This window comes from Saccostrea cucullata, unplaced genomic scaffold (genome assembly GCF_032062105.1).
Source record: "Saccostrea cucullata isolate Sc308-1 unplaced genomic scaffold, CSIRO_AGI_Scuc_v1 ctg6922, whole genome shotgun sequence".
In the NCBI taxonomy this organism is placed as follows: Eukaryota; Metazoa; Mollusca; class Bivalvia; order Ostreida; family Ostreidae; genus Saccostrea; species Saccostrea cuccullata.
Window position 1 is genome coordinate 5214 of NW_026933763.1, and position 5304 is coordinate 10517.

General features: G+C 35.8%; 1 long non-coding RNA gene across 2 annotated transcripts; it reads right to left on the reverse strand.

The window, feature by feature from the left end:
• Nucleotides 1-874: 874 nt before the first annotated feature.
• On the reverse strand, nt 875-5304 carry LOC134239301 (uncharacterized). Of its 2 annotated transcripts, none has more exons than XR_009986199.1 (3): nt 5045-5304; nt 3644-3717; nt 875-901 (listed from the first exon to the last, which is right to left on the reverse strand). It is a non-coding gene; the product is annotated as an uncharacterized LOC134239301 (long non-coding RNA). The 2 variants fall into 2 exon arrangements; XR_009986200.1 differs by lacking the exon at nt 5045-5304 and adding an exon at nt 3837-3888.

The window sequence follows — 5304 nt, forward strand, 5'->3', positions numbered from 1 at the left end:
CTTATGAATTGTTGTCAGAGATTGAAACTGTTGACACAGAACGGATCTACAAAACATATTTTACTTGGGAAATCTGATTAAATAAGCCATCAGAGGAAGATTGTTCAGGAGATGATTCTAAAAAAAAAATTGTCCAACACGAATTTAATCAGTCTGAAAAAAATTCATTCCTTTCAAAAGGAAATTCAATATGAATCACAAACGAAGATTTCATAAAAGATTGATTGCATAGATGTTGCCAACATCACAAGAATCACTGCCAAAAATTTAAAAAAAAATACTGGGGCCAAGCTCGTCATATTCAACTGAAAATTCAATACTTTGAATGCATCAACAATGCACATACTTTTTTGGCGACATGCTGATCATATTGAACTGAAAATACATGTACAACATAAGCAAGGATCAGACAATAAAAAAATTGCCATCTTCACATTGTGTACTACTGGGAAGTATACTTCAGTCGGTACTGTTTCTTGGGTTCTATCACAAACAAGATTTAGTACAAGTCACATTCTGAAGTTTTATGAGTGAGTGACTAAAATCAGTTTTTTAATCCACTTTATAGCAAAAACAAAACCAGGACCATTAGCAACTGGTACCACTTACTCATCTATTCAGAATGTGACTTGAGTGCATGAACAATGTCCACTTCTCTCTTTGGCCATGCCCATAAATTTCAACTAGAAAATACAAAAAAAATGATTTTAGATTGCATGTATGTTTTTCTTTCCTCTCCAAAAATGTTCAATCATATGGAGACACCATACAAAACTGAAAACAGACAGGAGAATAAATCTACTGTCTTTTAAAATATATGTACTGCTTGCAAGTACATTTTGATTGCTGTTGTTTATTTGTTTCTATCACAGCACAGCCAAGATTTAGTATAAGTCACATTCTGAAGTGTTATGAGTGAGTGACTCAAAACAGTTTTAAATCCACAGGGTTAGTTTATAGCATAAACAAAACCAGGGACATTAGCAACTGGTACCACTTTCACTACCTACTCAGAATGTGACTTGGGTGCATCAACAATATCCACTTCTCTCTTTGGCTATGCCCATCATATTCATCTATCCCCCTCGGGAATTTTTCAATCAAATGTAGATAAAATACTTAACTAAAAACAGATAAGAAAATAAACCTACGTCTTAAGTCTGTGTACCGCTGGCAAGTATAATTTTCAATCGCTGTTGTTTCTTGGCTTCTATCACAGCCAGGATTAAGTACAAGTCACATTCTGAAGTTTTATGTGTGAGTGACTCAAAACAGTTTTTTAATCCACTGGGTTTGTTTACAGTATAAACAAAACCAGGGACATTAGCAACTGTTACCACTTACTCTACATATTCAGAATGTCACTTGAGTAATTCAACAATGTATCCAATCATATTCAACTGAAGAATACAAAATTTATTGATTGATTTAATGTCTATCGAGAATTGTTCACTCATATGGAGTCCCAATAAAGAATTAAAAACAAACAAGCAAATATGAATAAATTTACACTTGTACGTCGAATTCAGAATGTGGCTTGAGAGCATCAACAATGTTCACTTCTCTCTTTGGCCATGCCCATCATATTCAACTGAAAAATATATATTTGAAATATTGATTGTATGTTGTTTCGTCCCTCTCGAGAATATTTCACTTATTTGGAGATACCATACAAAATTGATAAAAGACAATAAAATAAACTTACTGTCTAAAATCAGTGTACTGCTGGTAAGTACATATCGATTGTTTTTGTTTCTTGGTTTCTATCCATGCCAAGAATTTGTAAAAGTCACTTTCTGATTTTTAGGTCACCTGAGTAAACTCAGGTGACCTATTGCTATCTGTTTTCGTCCGTCGTCGTGCGTCGTGCGTCGTGCGTTGTGCGTCGTGCGTTAACATTTGAACATTTTCAGCTTCTTCTCTGCAACCACTGAACCAATTTTAACCAAATTTGGCATAAAGCATCTATGGGTGAAGGGGAACAAAAATTGTGAATTTCATGATCCCTGCCCCCCTGGGGCCTGTGGGGTGGGGCCAAAACCACTAAAATTAGTGCAATCTTTAAAAATCTTCTTCTTTACTCCTGGACATCAAGCAGTCAAACTGTTTGCATGATTGTAATCAGCAATGAGTCCTCTACCAAAATTGTGAAATTCATGGCCCTGGGGTCAGGGGTTCTAGTGCTAGGGCGGGGCTAAATAAGTAGGTAGTGAAAATGCATTATTTCTTTGAAAATCTTCTTCTCTGCTCCTGGGTATTAAATAAACCAACTAAATACATAGTTAAGATGAGCAAGAGTGCCTCTACCAAAATTGTGAATTTTATGGCCCCAGGGTCAGGGGTTCTGGTGTTAGGGCGGGGCTCTATTGATTATATAGTGAAAATACATGAATTCTTTGAAAATCTTCTTCTCTGCTCCTGGGTATTAAATGAACTAACTAAGTACATAGTTAAGATGAGCAAGAGTGCCTCTACCAAAATTGTAAATTTTATGGCCCCAGGGTCAGGGGTTCTGGTGTTAGGGCGGGGCTCTATTGATTATATAGTGAAAATACATGAATTCTTTGAAAATCTTCTTCTCTGCTCCTGGATATTAAATAAACTAACTAAGTATATAGTTATGATGAGCAAGAGTGCCTCTACCAAAATTGTGAATTTTATAGCCTCAGGGTCAGGGGTTCTGGTGTTAGGGCGGGGCTCTATTGATTATATAGTGAAAATACATGAATTCCTTGAAAATCTTCTTCTCTGCTCCCGGGTATTAAATGAACTAACTAAGTACATAGTTATGATGAGCAAGAGTGCCTTTACCAAAATTGTAAATTTTATGGCCCCAGGGTCAGGGGTTCTGGTGTTAGGGCGGGGTTCTATTGATTATATAGTGAAAATACATGAATTCTTTGAAAATCTTCTTCTCTGCTCCCGGGTATTAAATAAACTAACTAAGTACATAGTTATGATGAGCAAGAGTGCCTCTACCAAAATTGTGAATTTTATGGCCCCAGGGTTAGGGGTTCTGGTGTTAGGGCGGGGCTCTATTGATTATATAGTGAAAATACATTAAATCTTTGAAAATTTTCTTCTCTGCTCCAGGGTATTAAAGCAGATGAACTACCAATATATTTATGATGGACAAGAGCCCATATCTTCCACAATTGTTAATTTCAAGGCCCCAGGGTCAGGGGTACCATAAAGGGGGGGGGGTGTACTTATATACTGAAAATGAATAAATGGTTTGAAATCTGCTCCTTGGTAGTAATCAAATATTAAGGCCTAAGGGTCAGGGGTTCATGTATGGTAGGGGCACTACTGATTATTGCTGAATATTACTGATTAGTTGAAATGCATTTTGGGTTCCCTTACCCTGCGTATGGGTATTAAGTAAACAAACTAAGCAACTGCTAAGTGTATTGTTATGATGATCAATGGTGCCTCTTTCAAAATTGTGAATGCCATAGCATCTGGCTTAAAACATGAATCAAATTCAATCACTGGAAAGTTGTTGCATAATGCTCAGGTGACCTATAAGGCCCATGGGCCTCTTGTTTATGATTGTGTGGCTCAAAACGGTTTTTTTTTTAAATCCACTGCGTTTGTTTGAAGCATAAACAAATCAAGGACATTAGCAACTGGTACCTCTTACACTACTATTCAGAATGTGACTTGGGTGCATCAACAATGTCCACTTTTCTCTTTGGCTATGCCCATCATATTCAGCTGGAAAATAAAAAAACTGATCGATTGTTTTCTTGTATGTTGTTGTCTTCCTCTTGAGAATTTTTCACTCATTTGGACACCCAATAAAAAATTAAAAATAGACAAGAAAATAAACTTACTGTTTTAAATCTGTGTGCTGCTGACAATGACTCTTCTATCACTGTATTTTCTTGTTTGTTGGCTTCTATCACAGCCAAGATTTAGTACAAGTCACATTCTGAAGTGTTCTGAGTGAGTGGCTCAAAACAGTTTTTTAATCCACTGGGTTTGTTTACAGCATAAACAAAACCCGGGATATTAGCAACTGGTACCTCTTACTCTACCTATTCAGAATGTGACTTGAGTACATCAACAATGTCCACGTCTCTCTTTTGCCATGCCCATCAAATTCACCTGAATAATATATATTTGATTCATTCATTGCTTGTATGTTGATTCATCGATTCCTTGTATGTCGTTTCGTTCCTCTCGAGAATCGTTCACTCATGTATAGACACCATACAAAATTAATAATAGACAAGAAAATAAACTTACTGTCTTAATTCTGTGTACTGCTGGCAAGTAATTTTCCATCGCTAATGTTTCTTGGTTTCTATCACAGCCAAGATTTAGTATAAGTCACATTCTAAAGTTTTATAAGTAAGGGGCCCAAATCAGATTTTTAAATCACTGAGTTAGTTTATAGCATAAACAAAACGAGGAATATTAGCAACTGGTACCATCTACAGTACCCATTCAGATTGTGACTTGAGTACATCAACAATATCCACTTCTCTCTTTGGCGATGCCCATCATATTCAACTGAAAAATACAAAATTGATCGATTGTTTTCTTGTATGTTATTGTCGTTCCTCTAGAGAAGTTTTAACTCATTTGGAGACCCAATAAAGAATTAAAAATAGACAAGAATATAAACTTACAGTTTTGAATCTGTGTGCTGCTGACAATGACACTTCCATCACTTTTTTTCTTGGTTTCTAACACAGCCAAGATTTAGTACAAGTCACATTCTGAAGTTTTATGAGTGAGTGGCTCAAAACAGTTTTTTAATCCACTGGGTTTGTTTATAGTATAAACAAAACCAGGGACATTAGCAACTGGTACCACTTACTTTACCTATTCAGAATGTGACTTGAGTAATTCAACAATGTCCACTTCTCTCTTTTGCCATGCTCATCAAATTCACCTGAATAATATATATTTGATTCATTCATTGCTTGTATGTTGATTCATTGATTCCTTGTATGTTGTTTCATTCCTCTCGAGAATTTTTTAATCATATGGAGACACCAAATAAAATTAATAATAGACAAGATAATAAACTTACTGTCTTAAATCTGTGTACTGCTTGCAAGTACATTTTGATTGCTATTGTTTCTTGGTTTCTATCCCAGCCAAGAAATTGTACAAGTCACTTATGATGTTTTATGAGTGAGTGGCTCAAAACAGTTTTTTAATCCACTGAGTTTGTTTAAAGCATAAACAAAACCAGGGACATTAGCAACTGGTACCATCTACACTACCTATTCAGAATGTGAATTGAGTGCATCAACAATGTCCACTTCTCTCTTTGGCTATGCCCATCAT